This window comes from Thamnophis sirtalis, unplaced genomic scaffold (assembly GCF_051295495.1).
Source record: "Thamnophis sirtalis isolate CommonGarterSnake01/CBP01778 unplaced genomic scaffold, rThaSir2_p1.2 scaffold_3, whole genome shotgun sequence".
Classification (NCBI taxonomy): Eukaryota; Metazoa; Chordata; class Lepidosauria; order Squamata; family Natricidae; genus Thamnophis; species Thamnophis sirtalis.
Window position 1 is genome coordinate 123,439,298 of NW_028261383.1, and position 24,690 is coordinate 123,463,987.

Here is a 24,690-nt window from a genome sequence, read left to right on the forward strand (position 1 = left end):
AGCCAGGGGGCAGGAGAGGATCGATGGGGAAGAAAAAATTCCGAAAGAATATTGGGATCTAAGGGGAGTGTATCTTCTGATAAACTCCCCCCCCCCACAGACCCACTGATTGCACCATTGATATTTTGCACGGGGTGAAGCTTCCCAAGCCCCAGATATATTCAATGTCCCCTAGGGAAATGGAGGAGATGAGGAGATTCATTGACAAGAATTTGGAAAGAGGTTTTATTGAGCCGGCTAGACCCAAGGTAGCGGCTCCTGTGCTATTCAGAGAAAAGAAAGATGGCTCTCTCAGATTATGTGTGAACTTCAAAAATTTAAACTGCATCTCTGCCCAGAATCTGTACCCATTGCCACTGATGAAGGACATGCTGACCCAACTGGGAAAGGGCCACATTTTCACTAACTGGACTTGAGAGAAGCATACTATAGAGTCCGTATTAAAGAGGGAGATGAGTGGGAAACAGCTTTCAACTGCCCCCTTGGCTGTTTCCAATTTCGGGTGATGCTGTTTGGCCTACAGGGGGCGCCTGCAGCCTTCATGCAGTTAATTAATGAGGTGTTGCATGACCACCTCTACAAAGGCGTTATCGTATATTTAGATGATATCCTTATTTACACAGAAACACGTGAGGAACACGTAAAGCTGGTTCGTACAGTGCTGAAAAAGCTTCGGGCCGCGGAGCTTTATGCCAAATTGTCCAAATGTGAATTCCACCAGGAGAAGTTTGAGTACCTAGGCTATCACATCTCCCACGTGGGTGTGGAGATGGACCCCACTAAAGTAAAAGCGGTCACTGAGTGGGATGCCCCTCGTACGCGCAGGCAGTTGCAAATTTTTTTGGGGTTTGCCAATTTCTATCGCCAGTTCATCCCTTCTTTTGCTAAGATAGCTCTTCCCATAATTAACCTATTAAAGTCCAAAGGTGGGCCGAAACCCAAGCCTAACAAGCCGTTGGATTGGACCATGGAATGTCAAGCTGCTTTTCAGAAGTTGAAACGGCTTTTTGCCGAAGAACCGGTCCTCAAGCACCCGGACATGGATGCGCCTTTTGTAGTTCAGGCTGATGCCAGCAACGTGGCTGTGGGGGCCGTATTGCTTCAGACCAATGATCAAGGAAACTTACAACCCTGCGCATACACCTCTCGCAAACTGACTTACACGGAGAGACGTTGGGCTATTTGGGAGAAGGAAGCGTTCACTGTTCGTTGGGCTTTAGCCACATGGTGCCATTTTCTGGAGGGCACCAAGCACCCATTCGAGGTGTGGACTGACAATAAAAATTTGGAAGCTTTAAGAACTCCCAGGAAACTTTCTCCTAAACAGATGCGCTGGGCTCAACATTTCACTCGTTTTAATTTCACCCTGAAATACATTCCGGGGGGGGGGGGGGAGAGAATTTTATGGCTGATGCTTTGTCCAGGCTTCCTCAATACAACTGTTCTAAGCTCATCGTGGTCCAGTCTGTCATTCCCATGATGAGCCTCGCTGCTCCAGTGGTTACTAGACAACAAGCACATTCTAAAGTGGAGATTACCCAGGACTTTCTTTCCAATCTCAAGAAAGCCCTCCCTAATGATGATTGGTTCCAGCAGCACATGAGTGAATGTACCATGAGGGATGAATTGCCCTGGATTGGGGCAAAACTTTACATTCCTACGTCTCTTCGACTAGTTGTTTTTCAGTGAGCTCATGATTCCCGGATGGTGGGGCATTTTGGTTTCATAAAAATGCTCCATCTCGTCAAGAGGCAATTTTGTGGCCTTCTTTGAAAAAGGAAATTGAACTTTATGTTGCCAGTTGTCCCGTTTGTGCCGCTGCTAAACGCTCGCTGGGGAAACCTCAAGGACTGCTCCAGACTGTAGCTCGCCCCGTCGCCCCTTGGAAGGAAATCTCTATGGACTTCATTGTGGAACTCCCTGAGAGTCAGGGACACACCGTTATCTGGGTGGTTACCGACTTGTACTCCAAGCAAGTCCATTTCATCCCTTGTTCCGTCTGCTAAGACTCTTGCTAAGATGTTCATCTCCCACATTTACCACTTACATGGGGTGCCCGACCGCATCATTTTGGATAGGGGTGTGCAGTTCACCTCCGTGTTCTGGAGGGAGTTTCTGAAGTGAATTGGCTCCGCCCAGGGCTTAAGCTCCGCCCACCACCCTCAGACTAATGGGGTTTGTGAGAGGACTAATTCTGTTCTGGAACAGTATTTGCATTGTTTCATCAACTACCAGCAGGATGATTGGGTGGATTTGTTGCCGCATGCGGAGGTGGCTTTTAACAATTCTGTCCATAGCAGCACTGGTTTCACCCCTTTCAGGGTGGTGTATGGACAGGATTTTGTACCCATTCCTGAGGCTCCTCATGAACAGCCCCAAGTGGCGTCTCTATCTGAGTGCCTTCGGCACGTTTGGCCTTTAGCACTCCAAACTTTGGATGCTGTGCATCGCGCGCATAAGAAACATGCTGATAAGAAACGGACTAAGCCATATGATTACAAGGTTGGTGATCAAGTTTATCTGTCTACTAGATTTCTTCAGACTCCACAAAAGCCGAAGAAGTTGGGGCCTAAATATGTTGGCCCGTTTCCTATTATCAAGATCATCAATCCTGTTTCTGTTCGGCTGCAACTGCCTAAACACCTCAACCGGGTTTACCCTGTTTTTCATGTTAACCTCATAAAGCCTGTTCGCACTTCGTCTTTATGTCCGACTGTTCCGCCACCACACGCCCCGCTGTTGATTGATGGTGAACAACATTTTGAGGTTCGCGAGATATTGGACTCCCGTAAATGCCGGAATCGTATCCAGTACTTAGTGGCTTGGAAGCATTTTCCACCCTCTCATGCCGAATGGATGGACAAGTCCCATGTTCGGGCCCCTAAATTGCTCCGCCAGTTCTATTCCACTTATCCTGACAAGCCCTGATTTGGCCTGTTTCCTGACGAGTTTACTCTCTTCTCTCTCTCTTCCTCTCCCCTTTTCCCTTTTTTTGGGTGTTTTGTTGTTCGTCTGTTTGCTTGTGTTTTGTCGTTCTGCAGGTTTGACCGCCTTTTTCTGGAGGAGGACCGGATGTCAGCCTTCGCTTTGCTACTGCTTCAGCTGCCATTGAAACGGGGAGGGGGGGCATGGTTTTTGGGAGGGAAATCATTGTTGTGCTGGAGGAAGATTCTAGATTTTGAACTGACCACCTTACTGCGCATGTGGAGGAGGAGTGTTTCCCGCCAAGGCCAACGGCCCAGCATTCCATCCTGGTGATGCCTTTCGACGTTATCTCACACCTGACATTTGGGAGAATTATGATTGGACTGTATATGGGATGCCAAGGGGAGGGGAATGAATTATACAATATATTATTCGCTTTTGCACCTAAATAATCCGACTTAGCTTAGCTTCGCTTCTATTCATCTATAATTAGTAAAAGTACACTTGATTTCAACAAATGGAGTCTGGTGGTTTTCTTTCCTAATTTGTGAATGAAGAAGGGCTGACAGTCGTCGTCTGATGAATGGCATGGCTAATATATCCAATCAGTCAGTGTCCAAAGGATTGGAGTTGACCATATCTTCCCAGATGCCCAAGATAGATTTCTGGTCATATCTGTGTCACCTGATCTATCTCCCTCAAACTGGTAGGGAAACCCTGTAGTTTTTCATGCTTGTTATATTATTGTTATGATGGAAGGACCCTGCTGGCTTCAGCAAGAAAAAAAAGATTCATTGTTGTTAAAACAAGAAGGACAAAACATGTTTAAATTCTTGGAAGAAAAATAAGGGCAGTGTCATGCGATCTAGGGAAGCCTGGAATAGCTGGGGGACGCTGGCGCTCCTGCCAATTGAAAGAAAGAAAGATACAGACTCCTCCACCACTACCACATCCAGCACCAGTGCCCCAAATCAATCTTCTTTACTTTAAATAAAAATAAATGATAAGGTATTCAATATTTTTTGGGAGAGTTCAAAAAAGTGGGTTCTATTCAACCACGCCTTCTCCTTCCACAAAACAGAAACCACACACACCCCTTGAAATCCTACGTGTCCAGGAAACATGGAAACCAATGAAAAATATCCCGTGACATTCAGGCAGCAGAAAAAGCCAGCCAAACCCTGGGAGGGAGAGAGAGAAATAAAAGCGGTGTCATATGAGGCTTGGAAGAAAGAAGGACCTCTTTTGTCCAAATTAAAACTAGCAAAACAATCTTCTCAATGGTGTTTCCCCCCCCCCCCAGCGCACAAGTTTGGGTTTGGCTCTCCCGCTTTCCATGGTTGTAAAACAAGAACCTCCAAACTGCATATCTACTGGGGAGTAAGAGATCATATGATCAGGGAAATGGGAGAAGAAACTCTTTTGCTTCCATCATAACTTGTAAGGCTTTGCAACATCCAACATAGGGATTGAGCAAAAGAATGTGAGACAATAAACATTCCCCCTGGGTTGTAAACTTTGCCCTCCAATGTGAGCTGGTAGACTACCCTGCCTCTCACAAAGCACGATGTGTACTCAGGAGAAGGAGGAAAAAAAAGAAAAAAAAGAGAAAGAAATCAACGAGAAAGGCAGGTCATGGCCTCTTGGTTACTGAGCCTGCCCAGGCTTGCCTGGGTAAAGTATGATTTCAAACACCAATGCTTGTGAGCAGGACCGCTCCCTACCCTTGGCCTTCTTTGCTTCCCTCCATTCTGGGGAAAATAGCGCGCTTCCCTCCTCCCAAACCATGAGCAAACCGTGGCTGGGAGGGGGGAGGCAAAGAAGGGAGAGAAAGACATTGTGGAATCTATTTGTTTGTTTAAGCCAGTCAGTTTCACAAAGAGCCCAGCACTATTCTCCTTGAGCTGTGGGAGGGAGCAGGGGAGGAATTGTTAGAAAAAGGAGTTTGGCGAACCGCGCAAATGTATTACCATTGGCGGGGGCTGCTCAAACAGAATTGTGCAGCGGTATTATTCAATGGCTGCTGATCTTTTCCCATAAATCCGCACAAGGAGTGAAATCCACCGTTTGGGTGAGGGCAATATGATCCCACAGAAGGAAAGTTCAGAGTCTTTCTAGACAATAGGCTCCTTGCGGATGGCCTCATTCTGGGGGCACCTCAATGCTGCAAATCAAGTGATCCCGTGTGTTCCTGTTTAACGGATATTTCAAGCTAAACTAAGAAAGAGAAGAAACGATGGGGAAGAAGAGAGGGTTGCCAGTGCAAGATGGCAAGATATCTATGAAGGAGGCTCTCAGCCCTAGGGAGGAAGCTCAGGCAAGAAGCCCACCCCAAAATAATGACTCCCACTTTATTGTAAGGTTACATTAACATAATCTTGCAAGTCTGGAAGTATTTATCTCTCCCTTCAACTTTAGCATTCAAGAAACTAGGGAGGGTCCCTTCTGAGATATTTGCCCCACTACCCACTCCTCCTGCAGGCTCAGCTGCCTCTTAACTGACTGTCTGCAACTCTTCCTTCTTTCTCCCAAGGTCATTGCCACATACGGTTACATTGGCAGGCATGTTCCTAATTCAGGATCAAGTCCTTGGAAGGACTTCTGTGGCATAGAGTATAAACATCTAGTTCTAGGCCAACGCTTAAGATGAGGAGAAATGGATTTTCTCCCAAATAAGTGACAAAATTAGTTCCCGCTTATATCTCTTCAGATATGCTGGAATTGTAATTCTCAGTATTATCAGACAGAGTCATTTGTCATGCTATGAATTTTATTATCCAAAATGCATGGAGGACCTGAACTGGTAAAGTCCATAATGAGGACAATGCACTTTCATTTCTTCCTGGGTCAGGCCTTAAATGGTGGCGGGGGGGGGGGGGGCGTGTGTCTGCAAGGTTTGTAAAGTTTCATTGATAAACCCTGATCACCCCCTTCTTTGGCTGGCTCATAGAATAGAATAGCAGCGTTGGAAGGGACCTTGGAGGTCTTCTAGTCCAACCCCCTGCCTAGGCAGGAAACCCTATACCATTTCAGACAAATGGTTAGCCAGCATCTTCTTAAAGACTTCCAGTGTTGGGGCATTCACAACTTCTGGAGGCAAGTTGTTCCACTGATTAATTGTTCTAACTGTCAGGAAATTTCTCCTTAGTTCTAAGTTGCTTCTCTCCTTGATTAGTTCCACCAATTGTTTCTTGTTCTACCCTCAGGTGCTTTGGAGAACAGTTTGACTCCCTCTTCTTTGTGGCAACCCCTGAGATATTGGAACACTGCTATCATGTCTCCCCTACAATGTTCCCTCTAATTTTTTTTCAGTGTGAGCGGAACAGTATAGTGTTTGAACAGCACATTTTCATACCTGAGCACCTGAATTTTTTTCACAGATGTCACCCAAGACAACAAAATCAGTGTTATTTGAAACTCAATTCGACCATGTAAATATCCATTAAGTAAAGAAATCTCCCTATACAGATAGTCCTCAATCTATGACTATAATTGAGCCCAAAGTTTCTATTGCTAAGTGAGACATTTGTTAAGTGAGTTTTGCCCCATTTTACAACCTTTCTTGCTACAGTTAAGTGAATCACTGCGGTTAAATCAGTAACCTGGTTGTTAAGTCAATCTGACTTTCCTGCTGACTTTGCTTGGCAGAAGGTTGCAAAAGGTGACCCCAGGACACTGCAACCATCATAAATATGAGACAGTTGCCAAAGATCCAAATTTTGATCATGTGGCCATGGGGATGCTGCAATGGTCATAAGTGTGAAGAACAGCTGTAATTCAGTTTTTTCAGTGCTGATGTAGCTTTAGTTATTAAGTGAACTGCTGTATACTTTCCCCCTTACTATCCAACAGTCTGCAGTGATATTAGCAAGTTATGAATAAATTACCAACTGATGCAGATGAGCAATTGGGGCACTTAAAGAAACAAACAAAGAGGGGAGAGGATTGAAGGGAGGGAGGGAGGGAGGGAGGGAGGAAGGGAGGAAGGAAGGAAGGAAGGAAGGAAGAGGGAGAGAGAGACAGAGAGAGAGACAGAGACAGAGACAAAAAAGGAAAGAGGAGAAAGAGAAAAAGAAAGGGGAGAGGAGTGCGGGAGGATAAGAAAAAGAGGCAGAAAAAAGAAAAAAGAAAGAGAGAGAAAGAGAAAAGGAAGAAAGAAGGAAGGAAAGAAAAAGGAAAGAAAAAAGGAAGAAAGAAAAAAGGAGAGAAGGGAAGGAATAGAGGCCAAAAAAGCAAACAAGGAAAAGTAGGGGAAAAACTTTCACTGGAAAACACTGTTTTTCCATCAGCGCAAAACTTTCCTAAACAAGGTTAATTTTCCGGATTTTGACTTTCAGGTCCAGGTGGACCAAGAAGCCTTTATCTTCTTTTTCTAAAATCAAATAAAATCTGCGGAGCACCAGCTTGGCTCCCCCTTTCTGCGAAAAAAACCTCGAGCCCCAATGTTCAGGTTTGTCAAGATCCTTCTGTATCTTAAGCCTGTCTTCTGGATTGTTAGCTATTCCTGCCAGTTTGGTGTCATCTGCAAATTTGATGAGTTCCCCATTTATTCCCTCATCCAAATCATTGATGAAGATATTGAAGAGTACTGGGCCTAAAAGAGAGCCTTGGGGTACTCCACTGCATACGTCCCTCCATGTAGATGCAGTTCCATTGAGGACTACATGTTGAAGGCAGTTGGTCAGCCAGTTATGAATCCATCTAGTGGTGATGCTGTCCAACCCACATTCTTCTACTTTATCTAGTAGTAGGTTATAGTCTACTTTATCAAATGCCTTCCTGAAGTCCAAGTAAATTATATTGACAGCATTCCTCTGGTCCACTGATTTTGTCACTTTGTCAAAGAATGCAATGAGATTAGTCTGACATAATCTGTTTATGACAAAACCATGTTGGCTTTTGGTTATTACTTTGTTTACTTCTATGTATTCACTGATTCATTGCTTGATTATCTTTTCTGGAATCTTCCCTGGTATTATGATCTGGCTGATAGGTCTGTAGTTTCCTGGATCTATTTTTTCCCCTTTTTTGAAGATGGGAACCATATCAGCTCTTTTCCAGTCCTCTGGCAGTTCCCTGGTGATCCAAGATCTCTGAAAGATATAGTTCAGTGGTTCTGAGATCTCGTCTGCCAGTTCCTTCAGAATCATGGGGTGTAATCTATCAGGTCCTGGTGATTTGAACATGTCTAGGGTAGACAGGTACTCACTTACCATTTTCTTTCCTATTTTAACTTATGTTCCTAATCTGATTTTTGTGGTGCTGTTTTTGATAGGTTGGACTGTTTTTTCATATGCTTTACTGGTTTACCGAATAAATCTCAATGGCAAGGCACACACTATAAATATGAACCAGGATCTCAAGGTTTTTCTTATGCATGAAAAGTGACACCTGGGATAGGACTCCACCATCTACCTCCCTCAGATCCCCTGGGATTACTTGATCTACTCCCAGATTTAGGTTTTTGTGAGATACCTATGGTTTTTTTTTAGAACTTAGCACTTAGAGTAACACAGTTGGAAGGGACCTTGTAGGTTATCTAGCCCAAATTGTTGTATTTGTGAAATACATGCAAAATCAAGAATCCATCCATAGTAAATTTAACATCAGACAATTTTATATTGTGAATGGTCCAGAGATAACTATGAGCAGGTAGTAGAAATAACTAATCTTGTTCCAAATGATGGCTTTTCTTAGAAGAGCAAATAATTTCCTACATTTAGATATTGACTGAATTGTCTGAAGTTAGTCCCTAAAATCCTGAGCAGTGACTATACAGCATGGAATCGAAGACCAAAGGTTCTACATAATAGGAGTTTGGATCAGTACGTTTATGATTTGGTTGGTTGTTTACAATATTTTTTCCTCCTCTCCCCTGCCCAGCTCTTCTATCTTCTTTCCCAATTGGTCAAACGTGAATACCTCAAAACACTTAACTGGCTGGGAGAAAATATAACACAAGCCTTTCTTTTCTCTCTGGTTCTTGCTGTCCTTTTTTTTCCTCCCCTTTTTTCACTGAGCGTAGAGGCTGGCATCAATCCATTTTGGCAACAATCTGCTTTCACTTGCTAATCATTCTAAATATTGAAAATCAACGCCTAGAATAAACAGTTCTGCAATGGGGCCAGTCTTTGCTCAGTTTGGAAATGCTAATCTAGTCGTCTTTGTTTCCTTCTGTGGATTCTGAGCAAGTCACAGCTGATGGATCTCCAGACCTTCCCTCCACTCTCTTCTGTTTACATTTTTTTCCCTCTCATTCTGAAAAACCAGCGCCTTTTTACATTTCTTGCTAGGGAAAAAAAGTAAGGAATGGGGCAGAGGAGCAGAAGGGGTGGACACATGCCGCATAGTAATGAAGAAACTAGACTCCAAAGTTTAGGATTTTCCAGCTTCTGGTGTGAAGAAGGTTCCAGAAGTTCAAATACTCTCTGTTCATCTGCTTCCTTATCATGCATAATGAGACATCACAAGCATGGACTTTCTAAAGTGTGTGTCTTTGTGAGTCAGTGATGGGATTAAAAATTTATTACCAGTTCTGTGGGCGTGGCTTGGTGGGCGTGGCATGGCTTGGTGGGCATGGCATGGTGGGCGTGCAGGCGAAGGATACTGTAAAATCTCCATTCCCACCTCACTCCAGGGGAAGGATACTATAAAATATCATTCCCTGCCCACTCCAAAGGAAGGTTACTGCAAAATCCCATTTCCTCCTGATCAGCTGTGACTTGGGAGGCAGAGAATAGATGTGGGTGGGGCAAGCCAGAGGAGGTATTTGCCGGTTCTCCAAACTACTCAAAATTTCCGCCACTGGTTGTCCAGAACTGATCAGAACGTGCTGAATACCACCTCTGTTGTGAGTGATACTAATCCAGGATCAAGCAGGATATTCAAAGTGTGATAGTTTCATTATCCAGTTTTCTTTCCAGTCTTGGTATCACTGAATTTTAATTCTAAATAATGTTAGGATTCACTAGACAAGTTTTGCTTTCCTATTCAAACTTAATAGCCATTCGCATATTCACTAGGTTACTAGGTGGTAACAAAGAGAGGTTGTTTGGTCATCTGGAATTTTTGCATCATAGATCTGATAATTCTTTTATAAGCCAACTTCCTATTAATCATTTTAAGAAATACCTTTCCTGTTGTTCTTTATGCCATGAAATATCCATGGATAATTACCATTTTGTGCTGTTCACACAACACTGTGAGCCAAAATCTAACCTTCTCGGTTGGGCTCAGATAATTTAATTGAGTTAAAAATTACTGGTTGGTTCATGCAAAGCTAGTATACACACATGCACAAAAAACCCTCTACAGGTCAAAACACAGCAAATATTGCTGATCCAGCGTTATAATCTAGGCACCCCACACTGCAGACAATACTTTTGACCCAAGTAATTGCTCTTTGCAAGGGCAAGCCAAACACCCAGAGGCACTGGCACAGTACGTCTTCAACAAAACCCCTTGGGATGGAAATTCCCTACCAAGAGAGTGCTCAGAACTAATGATGTTTAGATGATTGCAGAAGGAGTATCTATGATAGCTCAGCAACGGAAGGAGAGAGTGTCATCTTTTGTGCTCAGGTTTATAAGGTTCCCAAAATTGCTGGGCTGAATCTAAACTGCCTTTGATTTGAAAAGTTAAATGTGGCTGAAATTGTACCAGTGAAGCTTACACAGAGAATGTACTGCAAAGGTTCAGCCATGAATAAACCATGATTTTGGAAAACAACATGCCTCCTTGTGCAGCAGACAACTAAATATCCCAAACTGAAAAGGATTGTATGTAACAGGTATGTATAACTCTGAAACAGATAACAGACCCGTTAGGGAACATGGGTTGACTTGTGTTTGTATGACGTGGTACTGGAAAATGGCTTAAAGCAAGCAAGAAGGTATAGGGGCAAGAGGAGCTGGATTTTAACTAGACTAACAGTTTGTTGTCATTTAAAGCCTTTCAGGTCATAATTGTTTCCCCAAATTTGACAAACTCAAATTTTAAGTGATCATCATGATGCAAGAATTTAGCATCTTTTTTGAATGCTGACAATTCATCGGACAAAAAAACCCAATTATTCCTCAACAACTATCCAGAAAAAGCTAAAAAGGAGTGTTCTCTTACTGACAGTAGTAGTGCCTCCTGGATGTGTTGAATTACAACACTCCTAATTCACAGCCAGCTACTCCTGTTGTGCAGTCATGCCAGGGCCAATTTTTGTAGGCAGTAATTCCTCAAGAAATACAATTTATTGAAAAACATACTGATGAAAGAAATGTCCTTCTGGGTTCGGCTCCAAGTGGGGAAAAAGACACTGGAGACATGGAGGCTGCTTGGAAAAGTCGCTCGGATTCGGACAGATCTGGACTCCAATTGCTCAGAGCCAGCTGAGGTACCGGGGGAAGGTCTTGAGCAGAATTTATGGATTGATTTTCAACTTGTCACGCCTGAGGAAGTGGACAAGGCCATCGGAGCGGTGAGTGCCTCCACTTGCGTACTGGACCCGTGCCCCTCCTGGCTGGTCGCGAACAGCAGGGAGGTGACACGCGGCTGGATCCAGGCGATAGTCGCCACCTCTCTTCGAGAGGGATTCTTTCCGCCCCTCCTAAAGGCGGTGGTGGTGAGACCCCTCCTGAAGAAGCCATCCTTAGATCCAGCCATCTTAAATAACTATTGTCCAGTTTCCAACCTCCCCTTCATTGGGAAGGTTGTTGAGAAAGTGGTGGCCTTTCAACTCCGGCGGTCCTTGGATGAAACCGATTATCTGGATTCCTTTCAGTCTGGATTCAGGCCTGGCTACAGCATGGAAACTGCTTTGGTCGCGCTGATCGATGATCTCTGGAGAGCCAGGGATAGGGGCCCCGCCTCTATCCTAGTGCTCCTTGACCTCTCAGCGGCCTTCGATACCATCGACCATGGTATCCTTCTGCGGCGGTTGCGGGAAGTGGGAGTGGGAGGCACCGTTCTTCGGTGGTTCTCCTCCTCCCTCTCGGACAGGTCGCAGTCGGTGTTGGTCGGAGGGCAGAGATCGACCCCTAGGCCCCTCAACTATGGGGTGCTGCAGGGTTCGGTCCTGTCCCCCCTCCTATTTAATATCTACATGAAGCTGCTGGGTGAGATCATACAATGGCACGGGATAAAATACCACCAATATGCAGATGATACCCAGCCGTATCTGTCCGCCCCGTGCCAACTCAGTGAAGCGGTTGAAGTGATGTGCCAGTGCCTGGAGGCTGTCAGGGTCTGGATGGGTGTGAACAAGCTTGCACTCAATCTCGACAAGACCGAGTGGCTTGTGTTTTTCCCTCCCAAAGATTGGCCTTGCATTCCATCTCTCAGGCTGGGGGGTGAAATTATACGCCCCTTAGACAGGGTTCGCAATTTGGGAGTCCTCCTGGACCCACAGCTGACTCTAGAACATCATCTGTCGGCTGTGACCAGGGGGACATTTGCCCAGGTTTGCCTGGTACACCAATTGCGTCCCTACCTGAACCGGGAGGCCCTCAGAACAGTCACTCACGCCCTTGTGACCTCAAGACTGGACTACTGTAATGCGCTCTACATGGGGCAGCCCTTGAAGAGTGTCCAGAGACTTCAGCTTATCCAGAATGCAGCCGCGTGAGCGATTGTGGGTGCGCCTCGGTACACCCACGTTACACCTATCCTCCGCGAGCTGCACTGGTTGCCTGTTGGGCTCCGGACGCCCTTCAAGGTGCTAGTTGTTACTTATAAAGCCCGACATGGCATTGGACCTGGGTACTTGAGAGACCGCCTCCTGCCAATTACCTCCCTACGACCAATTAGATCCCACAGATTGGGCCTCCTCCGAATACCATCCACTAGCCAATGTCGACTGTCGACCACTCGGGGGAGGGCCTTCTCTGTGGCTGCCCCAGCCCTTTGGAACAATCTCCCCGTGGAGATCTGGACCCTCACCACCCTTCAGGCTTTCCGCAAAGCTATTAAGACCTGGCTATTTCGGAAAAAATGGATTGACTATACACAAAACAAATATGGGACTAAGAAATTCCAGATAGCCTATGCTTAAGATTAGGAATAAGTTAAACTGCTTAAAGTTTGGGTAACAGCAAGAAGCTGAGTTCAACGTAGAGACTTTCTTTTTTTTTCCTTTAATCTCCTTTGTTTTAATATATTTTAGACTGTGTTTGTTAAAAAGCTATACCGTGTACGGGCTCTGGGAAGTCGGGGGGGAAGGGAGGGGGGTCTTAGGGGGGAGGGGGGAAATATAGTATGTGTTAGATTTTAAAGTAACATGATTGCACTTGTATACTGTTGCTCTTTAATTTTAGTGTAAAAATAGGACAAGCTGAATATATTGATAGATAGTAGAAATACACCGAAGGGAGGAGTAGAGGGAAAGAAGAAAGAGGGGTAGAGAGGGTGGGAGAGAGGATTGGAGGGAGGATGAGAAGGAAGGGAGGGAGTGTATTGGGAGAGAGGAGTGATAGAGGGGGAGGGGAAGTAGGGTAGAGGGGAATGTTGGAGGGAAGAACGAAAGTTGGAGGGGGGCGAAAGAAAGGGTGTATGGTGGGTCGAAGTGGTATATTGGGTTTGTATTTTGGGGGGTATTGTTGACAAGAGGGAGGGCTGTGTTTATTGTTCAATGTTATATGCCCCGGTTATGCACAGTATATATGTGACTGTACGAAATGAAATGGAAATAAAACATATTTACAGAAAAAAGACCTGGCTCTTTCGGCAGGCTGAGATGCTGAGTCCCTGGTTTTATGCCTTCTCTGGCCTTTGATCTTGAGCTTGTATTCTGATTGGTTGTCAGACTCTCATGGGGCCATGCAGGGGCAACTCTCTAGGCTGCGTTTTGTGTCCGGATTTGGTTGAGTTCTCAGATGCCATGTGGTGAGATGGGTAAAGGGCCAATATTATCATGCCTTAATCCCATCCCCCTGGAGCTGAAGTGGAAAACTCTTTATTATGTAAAGAGACTAGCTTGGTCTTCTTAATGGCCCATTGACAAAAGGTGGGGAGGCAGGAAGCTGCAGGAAGTTTCTCTTTAAAACATTTCTCCTTTTCATATCCAGGGAAATATAATATTCTGCCTTTTCAATATTTCCTAGGATATTTCATTTTTCTGGGAGAGGGCTGAGTGATAACTTTCCACAATACCTAAACCCCCTCCCCTAGGATGCAGGAGAGTGCCTGGAGGGGAGGTTTGTGTCAGATGTAAAGGGGTGGAAGGAACTGGCAGTCTTGATCCTGAACGACAGACATCAAAGTAAGTTATAAGAAACAAAATAGGTAAAGTGTTTCCTTGGCTTGGAGATAAGCACGATGAACCTGCCATTATAGAGCAAGGCACAAAAGGAAAATCTGGTTGAAACAGAAGAAAAGGTGGCAACGCACTACAAGGCAGTCAGTATTGCTTTCAGGATGAGCTCATTTGCTCTGAATTGCCAAAGTTTGTTTGAAAGTTATGTTCCTACTTACTTATTGGGTTGCAAGGCTGTAAACAGGACTGTAAACTAATATTGGTCATTTTTAACCTGGTAATACTAGGGCTACAGTTGTCCCAAAGATGCTTTTTTAAGAGCCAACTGGACTTTCTGGTTTTTCTTTAAAAATGTTTTGCTTCTCATCCAAGAAGCTTCGTGAGAGCTGAAGAATGAAGAGCCTTACAGAGCTGAAGAAGCTTCTTGGATGAGAAGCGAATGCCAGGCCTGGGAGCCATCTTTCACATTGGGCCTTCAGGCCTGCCATATCTATTACTGTGGGAAACTGGGAGGGGGGATTATATGGAGCATGACAGATATAGTCAAAATAACATTCTTTTCTCTGCGAGTCAAGGACCTCTTGCCCTACACCTGGAGTGGCGTGACCGGGAGGCATTTCCAGTTGGGATGGTGCCTGATTGGATCATGTGATGGACATGTGGGTGCTGGGCAAGGACTTGAACTTTGATTTGGATGGGGGAAAACTGGAAACTTTCAGATTTGGGTTTCCCCAAATGTGCCAATACGACATCTCTAATAAAATGGAACTTTGAGGAAACTCAAGCCTCTGAGTCTTCTTTCATTGGGGGTCTTACTTGGAACCCTAACAGTGAAACGTCTTCAAAGAAAAATCAGAAAGTCCAACTGCCTCTTGAAAAAGCACCTTTGGGATAAGCATGACCTGGATGACTGAGAATCTCCATAGACCAGGAGTGTCAAACTCAAATCATCATGACGGCGTCACATGATGTATCGGGACTTTTTCCCCTTCACTAAACCAGGAGTGGGTGTGGCCAGCACATAACGTGTCTGGCCCGCAGGCCAGGAGTTTGACAGCCCTGCCATAGATATTTAGGGATATAGTTCCTATCCTTTTCAGCTACTATAGTTATGGATATTGTCACTCAACATAATTAGATAAGGTGAAGACAATGGATATGGTGGATATGTGGAAGAATTACAAATTGTAATTCAAGTTGGTATTTATCCATGCATGCAGTCACCAGGAATCAAGGCTTAATTCAATGTCACCTAGCCAATTGGTTAGCTAACATTCATGTTTGTGCTGAAAAAAATGTTCATGGAAAAGAATCCTGCTTCAGGAAGCCCATCTCCTTTTTCTGTACTTCCAAGAAAATCCACCACAAGGATTTCTCTAAGCACTAGTAGCCTTTCCTTGATATCTTTTTTCCTTCCTAGGTGTCTGTTGCCTTCCTTTAAACATCTTCCCCATGCCTTCCTTTCAATCCTTCATTTGAGTCTATTTATGAATACTTGGAACTCTCTAGTGGCTGAGAAATGCCATGAATCCACTCTCAAGGTGGCATAAGAATAGCCAAGCTAAGAGAGGTCCTAACTCATGGCTGGCCTGTTTGGCATTTGGTATTGTAGAGCTGTGCTGTGTGTCCTGCAGAGCAACCTGCCCCAGGGAGCTCTTTACTCTTGCTTGCTCTGTAATTAGAGTGCCTCCTTCCTTCCACGCACCCAAGGGAGGCCAGGGAGGTAAACAAATATAAACAACCACTATGGCACCCAGCCGTTACTGGATGACATGCTTCTCAGTTGAGACGAAGAGGTGGCACAATACAGCAGGCAAGCCAAGGCATGCCCATGAAAAGAAGAAGGGGCTAGGTAGAATAGTCAACCAGTGACCTCAGCTCACAGGTGCAGCCTGCCCTTTTCACATCAAGTTTACCAACAAAATAGCCTGTCAAATCCAGTTCTCTTAGCTCACATCCTGGTAAGGGCAAAGGGTGACCAAAGGCCCTTGATTCCTCAAAATGTAGATTTGGCCTCTGAAGAAGATCCCTTGGAGTTATCTCCAGCTTTTAGATCAGGGCTGTGATCCATAAGCATTTTCCCATGGCTACTGCTGAGTGGCATGTTATTGATACAACCATAAAACAGAACCAGAATAAGAACAAAATGGCATTTCACTGGATTTAGAGAAAACAAGAGCTTCCAATGGGGAAGAATACAAGCTGCCATCTCTGCTCTAGAGCAGACTTTCATAAACAGGCACCTTCCAGGTGTTTGTGACTGTAATCACTACCATTTCTAGAAATGAATTTCCTGCAATGAATTGGCAAACACCAGACTGGGGGAAGCAATTCTGCCGGAAAGATCTTGACCAAGACCTCCATCTTCTAGCTGACAGTGATTGCTAAATAAATCTTCGCCTTCAACAAAGGCACTGCATGGGCAACAGAATGAGTAACTTTGTGCCTCTTCATGTCTAATGCATAAATTCCTACTCATCTAATATATGCTGAGTATTAATTCTGCTCAGGCAATGGTAAAGGAGGATTTTCAGAGTACCCCCTTCCCTTGCAGTAATTAGCTGACATCACAAACATTCCATCTCAGTCTCCATCACTACATTATGGCTGGGTCAGTAGCAAACAGACACAAGATTCCTCATAAAATATGTACCCGTTACATTTCTCAGAATCTTTATTTGGGGATGGAGGCAAAGAAATCTCAAAGTGTCTAATTAATTCTCCTCTTTAAGAGGAATGTTTCTGAAACACCTTTTCACTGTGTATCTGTACGCTTAACAGAACAAATGTGTATTTTTTCCCCTGACCTTTTCTACAGAAGAAAATAGACACACTTCTCTGTGTTGACAACATATATATTCTCCGTTGAAGGATTACAGACTGAGCTCTCCCCCAGTTACACATTGCTGCAGCCCATGGTGCTGCATTTATTTAATCTACAATGGCTTGTCAAGCACTGGCTTTGAAAATCAGCTTCTCCCCCTCTCCTAATACAGACATACTTCAGATGCTTAATCTTGCAATGAATTGGGTTGTACTTATTACAAAACAGTAGAATTCAAAAGCATTCTAAATCTTTTTGGTATGGACAAATGCTAACAGAGAAGAGGGAAGTAAAAATGGTGTAATAACATTTTCTGCTCATGTACAATTATATACACCAGTTTTTTGTTTTTTTTAAAAAACAAAGTTGTATATATAATCTCCATGACGGAATCCGTGCTGTTTGTTTAAGTTAATGGGCAACTTGCTTGGGACGAGGGCCACACCAGATTTTGACTGACTTGTTGTTGGATGCAGTGGAAAAGGGTAGCAAGAGGTGTTAAAAGGTGGCAAATACCAGTAATTAAATTAAATGTCAACATTATTACTTTTACATTATTATTTAACTTTTTATTTTTAACACACACTTATAGTCAGTGATCTCCTTCCCATCCCATCTCAATTGATTCCAAGTTTTAAAATAAGAGTAAAAAGTATATTAAACCACACATAGTCACATATATGCATCTAATTTGCATAAAACCAGGATTCATATACTAACTAGGGGAAAGACATGGAGAGAGACAAAATGAATTGTTGGCAGAAACAAAGAATCTGGGAAGACATACAGTAAGGTTGTGCTGACTTTCCTGTGGACAATTTGCAGCCTTTTGATATTTAAACTTTTTGAGGACTTTTCCCTTTGCTGAGTTTTTTTTTAAAGACTGGTTTTAATTATGGGTTGCAATATTTGATTGATTGTGACAGTTTGATCCCTGTAAATCAGTATTAATAAGAAAAGAGTAAGTTGGGAATCTTTGATTAAAGAAGAATGGTATAAAATGTATTCGGAACATTAACTTCTACAGATCCAAGAAGAACCTAAAAAATGGGATGTCTCATAATTCACACTAATAAAAGTCTACTGCATTGATCTCATTCAGAGTCACTTTCAGTGGTCTGGCATTACTATCTCATGCATGGTTGGTGGCCTTCTACTGTAGGTGCTTAGACTGTGGAAATTACCTCCAAAAGAAGCATTCAGCTTGACTCACTCATGAATTTTAAACAAGCTAAGATAGAAAGGGACACCACTCAGTGGCTAAGATGCTGAACTTGTCGATCAGAAAGGTCGGCAGTTCGGTGGTTTGAATCCCTAGTGCCGAGTAAAGGAGTGAGCTCCCGTTACTTGTCCCAGCTTCTGCCAACTTAGCAGTTCAAAAGCATGTAAAAATGCAAGTAGAAAAATAGGAACTATCTTTGGTGGGAAGATAACAGCGTTACATGTACCTTCGGCGTTTAGTCATGCCATGACCACCGAGATATCTTTGGGCAGTGCTGGCTCTTCAGCTTTGAAACAGAGATGAGCACTGCCCCCTAGAGTCAGGAATAACTAGCCCATATGCGAGGGGGGAACCTTTACCTTTAAGATAGAAACATATCAAAAAGTGAATACATGTCTGCAAAATGATTTGTATGCTATATAGAAAGCTACAACTTTAGAAATAATGACCACAATTTAAACAGAAATGAGATACATTGTGACTTAGCCAAAAAGAGTGTGATAAGTTGAACACATCTGTTTACTTGCTCTGTCTTCCTACCAAGTACTATCTGAAGACAGGTAATTTTTCCAATTCCTGGCCTCTTTCCTCATGGTTCCTCAATTTCATTCATCCTTGGTCTGTACAACTTTTCAAACAGAGATGCACTTTTAAAAATTCATTGAGGTGAGTGCACAAAAGTTTTCAGGCTTGATGGGGGAATGGGCTGGAATGTTACATTCTTTGAATTTTAAAAAATAAAATAGGTTGTGTTAAATCTAGGCCTTTAAAAAATTCCACATTCACAGGTAGATTCAGAGCCAAACAGTATAAATCTCATAAGAGATTTGGTAAAGCATGAGGAGAAATATCTAATGATAAAGGCTATTTTATTTTATGAGCCACGGTGGCACAGTGGTTAGAGGGCAGTACTGCAGGCTACTTCTGCTGACTGCCGGCTGATTGCAATTTGGCAATTCAAATCCCACCAGGCTCAAAGTTGACTCAGCCTTCCATCCTTCCGAGGTGGGTAAAATGAGAACCCAAATTGTTGGGGACAATATGCTGACTCTGTAAAACTGCTTAGAGAGGACTGTAAAAGCACTGTAAAGTGCTATTTGACAACGGGACAGATTGACTCAGAAGCTAATAGGCTGTCCTATTAGACATCGGTCTGTGGGGCAACTTTATAAGGTTTCTATCAAAACCAAGGTTATACCAGAGACTTTCAAGTTGCTTTTCAACTGATTGTGTTAAAAAGGGTGGTCTTAAAGAACAGTGTCATCCTATTTGAATTTTCCAGAACAAGGGATTGGAGAGAGATTGTATGGATGAGTAGATGTATCAGTTCCTTTATTCTATTCATTAGCAAAGTCAGAAAAGGGCAAGAGTGCAGTAGAAGATCACAGGGGGATTAGCCAAAGGAATCTGGGAATCGTGCATGGCTCATTTGCTTAGTTTGCAGGAGGTAGCGCTTTGCTGTGGCAGCTTTCACTATGAGACATATTAACAAGGAAGAATGTATAAATATCCAAAGGTCATTTGGCTCCACTATATAAGAATATGATTAGCAGTAGCTTCAATCACCAGAAATATCTAAAACTTCTGACTATATAAAGTCTGGAGTGTGTGAGTTACTACAGAAAATCCTACAGAAATTCCAAGCAGGAATTACACTTAATAATAAATTATAATTTATCAATGACATCATCACTTATTTTAAAATACTATCAACATAACTTTTCTAGGTCATTTAGAGAGGTCTTTGGTTGTTCTTTAGTCATTTAATCATCTGATTGACTTCCAATTATGCTGGCCTAAAAAGGGAAGATGTATGCTGTACATTTAAGTGTTTTATATACCGTATTTTTCGGAGTATAAGGCCCACTGGAGTATAAGATGCAGCAATGTTTTGAAGAGGAAAGTTAAAAAAAGTTTTTGCACTCTGCAAACATCCCCAAAATGGCCCATTTTTCACGAAAATGGGCCCATTTTCTAAAAAAAGGACATGAATAGCCCTTAGGAGGCTTGTAGAGTGCTTCTGGAGGGGTGAGGGGCAAAAATGAGCAAAATCTGGTCCGTGTTTTGTGAAAATGGGCCAGTTTTTTGTTTAAAAAAGGGCATGGATAGCCTTTAGGAAGCTTATAGAGTGTTGCTGGGGGCTGGGGGGGAAACTGCTGTTTTTCACTTATTTTTGCCCTCCCCAGCCCCCAGGAGTTCTCTGAATGCCTCCTAAAAGCTATGCAGGGTCATTTTGGTGAAGGGGGCGGGATTTCAGGAGGCAAAAATGCTGTATTCAGTGTATAAGACACACCTAGATTTTTAGCCTCTTTTTTGAGGGAAAAAGGTATGTCTTATACTCCAAAAATACAGCACTTCTGTAAAACTGTATAGAAGTCTAGCATTAGAAATAATACAGTGCCCACTATAGTGACCTGCAAAATACTATATTTCACTGTAATTTCCATTCTGCTAAACATTACCATTAGTGATTTCTAAGTTTGAGAGATACAAAATAAAGTGGTCTATTTGCAGAATGCTCCATTTTAACATGGGATGTTCCATGTTCCATGCTGACCAGCTCAATCTGAGTATTGAGCAATGGTCCATTTGGGGATAAAGGAATTGTGCTGAGATGGATCGATTTATTTTGTACATAACAAATTCTAGACCAGTGTTTTTCAACCTTTTTTGTGCAAAGGCACACTTTTTTCATGAAAAAAATCACGAGGCACACCACCATTAGAAAATGTTAAAAAAATTTAACTCTGTGCCTATATTGACTATATATAAAGTAATTTTCCCACGGCACACCTTACATTATGTCACGGCACACTAGTGTGCCGCGGCACAGTGGTTGAAAAACACTGTTCTAGACAATGGGAAAACAACTGACTGAATTCCTAGCCAGCATGAAAGTTTAAGAATTACAAATGTCCTATATCTACACAGCACCAGCTAAAATTGGCTGTCTCAAATCTGTATTTAATATTTAGAATGACTGTACATAAGGAATTGAATAAAGAATTCCACTCAACCCAAATGACTTCACAGGGATTTTATTGTAGATTAATATGAGAGAAGCTTTTAATTCTGCCTTAGGTATGAAGCCAGCTTTACTTTGAGCCAGTCCCTCTCTCTCAGCTCTAAGAAAAAGGCAAGGAAAACCCATTTCTGAAATCTTGCCAATAAAACTGCAGGAATTTGTTCAGGGAGTCATCAGGAGTCAAAAACTGGAACACACCTCTCATGTGCAAACTTACTAGTAGTTCTCAAAGGAAAAAAGGTCTGTCCTGCTATATCAATGGTTCCCATCGTGGGCCCCATGCCCCACAGCGGGGCAATTTGATTTTTAATGGGGGCAATTTGAAACTTGTTTAAACCACGTTAATGGCCTTTTAAGCTTCCTTAAAGTAGAGTTCACTTTTTGAGTAAAGTAAGAATGATATGTCACGGGGTGGGGGGGAGGATTTTTTGGCATGGCCAAAAAAAGGTTGGGAACCACTGTGCTAGATCTTTTAGTGGCCTTGTTAAATTGGCCATAGTATCTTCTTGACAGATATTCAGAGAAGGGAGTTGCACATATAGTTCGATGATGGCTTCATTCCTTCTGAAAGGTTGATTTCACAGAATGGTTCTGGAAATATCTCCTCAGCTTCACACATATGGGTCTGTGAGATTCCACTAGATTCTACCTCCCCCACCCCCCATGGATGGGTTCTGGCAGTCTCTACTGCTGGTTTACTCCTGGATGTGCCCCGCATGCAAATTGCTCTGTGCATTCATTTTTAAATTTAAAAAACAAGATGGCGGCACTGTAGGTGCAGGGGATGTGGCAGGCCTGGGTCACTACTGGTTCCAGCAGCCTAGCCCACCAAACCACTACTAGTTCGTCCGAACCCTTCCAAACCGGTAGTAACCCACCACTGCCCTCCTCCCCCGTGCTATTTAATATATGCAGGAAACTACTGGACAAGGCTATCTAGGACTTTGGAATTTAGTGTCACCAATATGATGATGGATGGCTATCTGAACCTTTTAAATAAATAGGCAGATAATATTCTATTTTTTCTTTCCTAACTCAAGGGACATCCTTGATAGTGGACATACTAGAGTAGATATGGGTTGCAATTCAAACTCAAATGGTAACAGAACAAAAGTGCCCTTGAGCAATAAAGTTAATTCAAGAATTGGAGTTCATTCTGTAGGGAGGATAGTAACACTCTCTTTGAAAACACAGATATGTAGCTTTCAAGTTATTTTGGACCTGACCCCAGAGATAACATCAGATAATCAGTAATAGAAGGGCCAGGTGCATCAACTATGTCCACTCTTCAAGAATGGAGGTTTTTTTCATGGTTTAGCTTCATCTCTGGATGATCACAATGTGAATTATTCAAGATTGCCTTTGAAAGATATTTATAAAGTCTGAATGGTCCAGAATGTTGAATTGGACTTGCTAAAAGGAACTGCATAAAGCAGCATGTAACACCTTACTGAAATATCTGCACTGGGCTCAAGTTTGTTTTGGTACAACTTAAAAGTCCCAGCACTGAAGTTTAAAACCTGAGTGGTTTTAGGATCAAATACCTGAACAACTATCTTTGCCTGTAAATATTCTTTCTTTTGAGGTCCACCTGAGGAATGTGTTTGACTTTGATTGCTCTAACCACAACCCTCAAGATCTTTTTCGATGGTATGATTCAAAGGGCATTTTGACTATCTGCATTGGCGATAGTCTTATTTCATTACAAGCAGTTTTATAGAAATTAATGAAGATGTTTTAGAAAACTTTTTATTACAGTATAATTTGTTGCTGGTTTTATCAAACTGTTGCTTTAAATAATTTAAATGCTGGAGTGTTTTTCCACTATTTGCCCTTTAATAATTTCTGTGTTTTTATGAATATTATGAGCCACCTAAAAGTCTACAGAGGATAGGCAGGGTATAAACTTTTTAACTTCAGTAAACAAATAATCCCACAATAGGAGAAAACTGCATCATGTTGATAGATTCTGAGCCCTGCCTCTCTAACATACCACTTCGGAGAGAAGAACTGAAATTTCCCAATGTTTTGAAAACCTTGAACTTACAATTTTATGGGTAAAGGGTAATCACCCTCAAAGGTGATGGCCGAGATAAAAAAGATTAGAGTGCATGTTGGGAGATGGGAAAGTGGTGCAGTTGGCACTTGGAAGCTTGTTCTCACACATTGTTTCATTGTGAAACCATCATAACGTCATACGAAGGGGGGAGGCGGAATTACAAAGGGAGTTCCCAGACTAAAGTGTCCTTGGTTTCAACCAAATAATGAAAATCTTGTAATTTTATGTTAACCAACCTGCATGTTTATATGTGGGGTTTAAATTGCCCTGGAGACTCTCAGTCATTTGCATTTATAATGCAAATGAGCACCCTGCTCAATAGAGATTTTCCCAATTGCAAGTTCTGTTTTACGCCATGTGTATGAAAGGTCCTAAATTATATAGATAGGTAAGTGTCTGGGCCTATGTATGATTGTATATACAGTATGTATTCTCTCTCTCTCTCTCTCTCTCTCTCTCTCTCTCTCTCTCTCTCTCATCCATCTCTATCTATCTACCTATCTACCTACCTACCTATCTAGTGAGGTAAAGGTAAAGGTTCCTCTCACACATATGTGCTAGTCATTCCCGACTCTAGGGGGTGGTGCTCATCTCCGTTTCAAAGCCAAAGAGCCAGAGCTGTTCAAAGACGTCTCCATGGTCATTTGGCCGGCATGACTAAAGGCCGAAGGCGCATGGAACACTGTTACCTTTCTACCAAAGGTGGTCCCTATTTTTCTACTTGCATTTTTAATGTGCTTTCGAACTGCTAGGTTGGCAGAAACTGGACAAGTAACAGGAGCTCACCCCATTATGCGGTGCTAGAGATTAAAACCGCCAAATTGCCGACCTTTCTGATCGACAAGCTCAGTGTCTTAGCTACTGAGCCACTGCATCTATCTGGACAGAACAAATTAAACAAATGTTTTTAGCAGAAAGATCTATCTATTCTTCAGAACACAGAAGAGCCTTTCCTTTTCTTCAGATACTTTTGGATAAAAATGTTCCCTTCAGTGGTATCATATGATGTGGAATGAAGTGCTTAAATAAACAAAAGGACAAGAACATCAGGTAGTTAGAAAGTTCATGAAACATTTAAAAAGTTAAAGAGTCAATTTTGGATACTTTGATCCCAATACTAAATATCTCAGAATCCACCACCCTTCTGGAGGCTTCCTGCTATTCTAGACCAGTCCTAGTCACTTCCATTTGCAAGAGTTGCATCAGTTTGAAATTGACATTTCATCTCTATATTTGCATGAAACCATAGTTTCTGTCGGTCCTTACAAGCTGATCTGGTTCAGAAATTAAATCAGCCCATCTTCTACTCCAGAGGAAACCCCATTAAGATACTTTTGCAGTCTTTCCTCTGGAGCTGTGGGATCAGTAATTACTGATTGGTGGGAAATTCAAA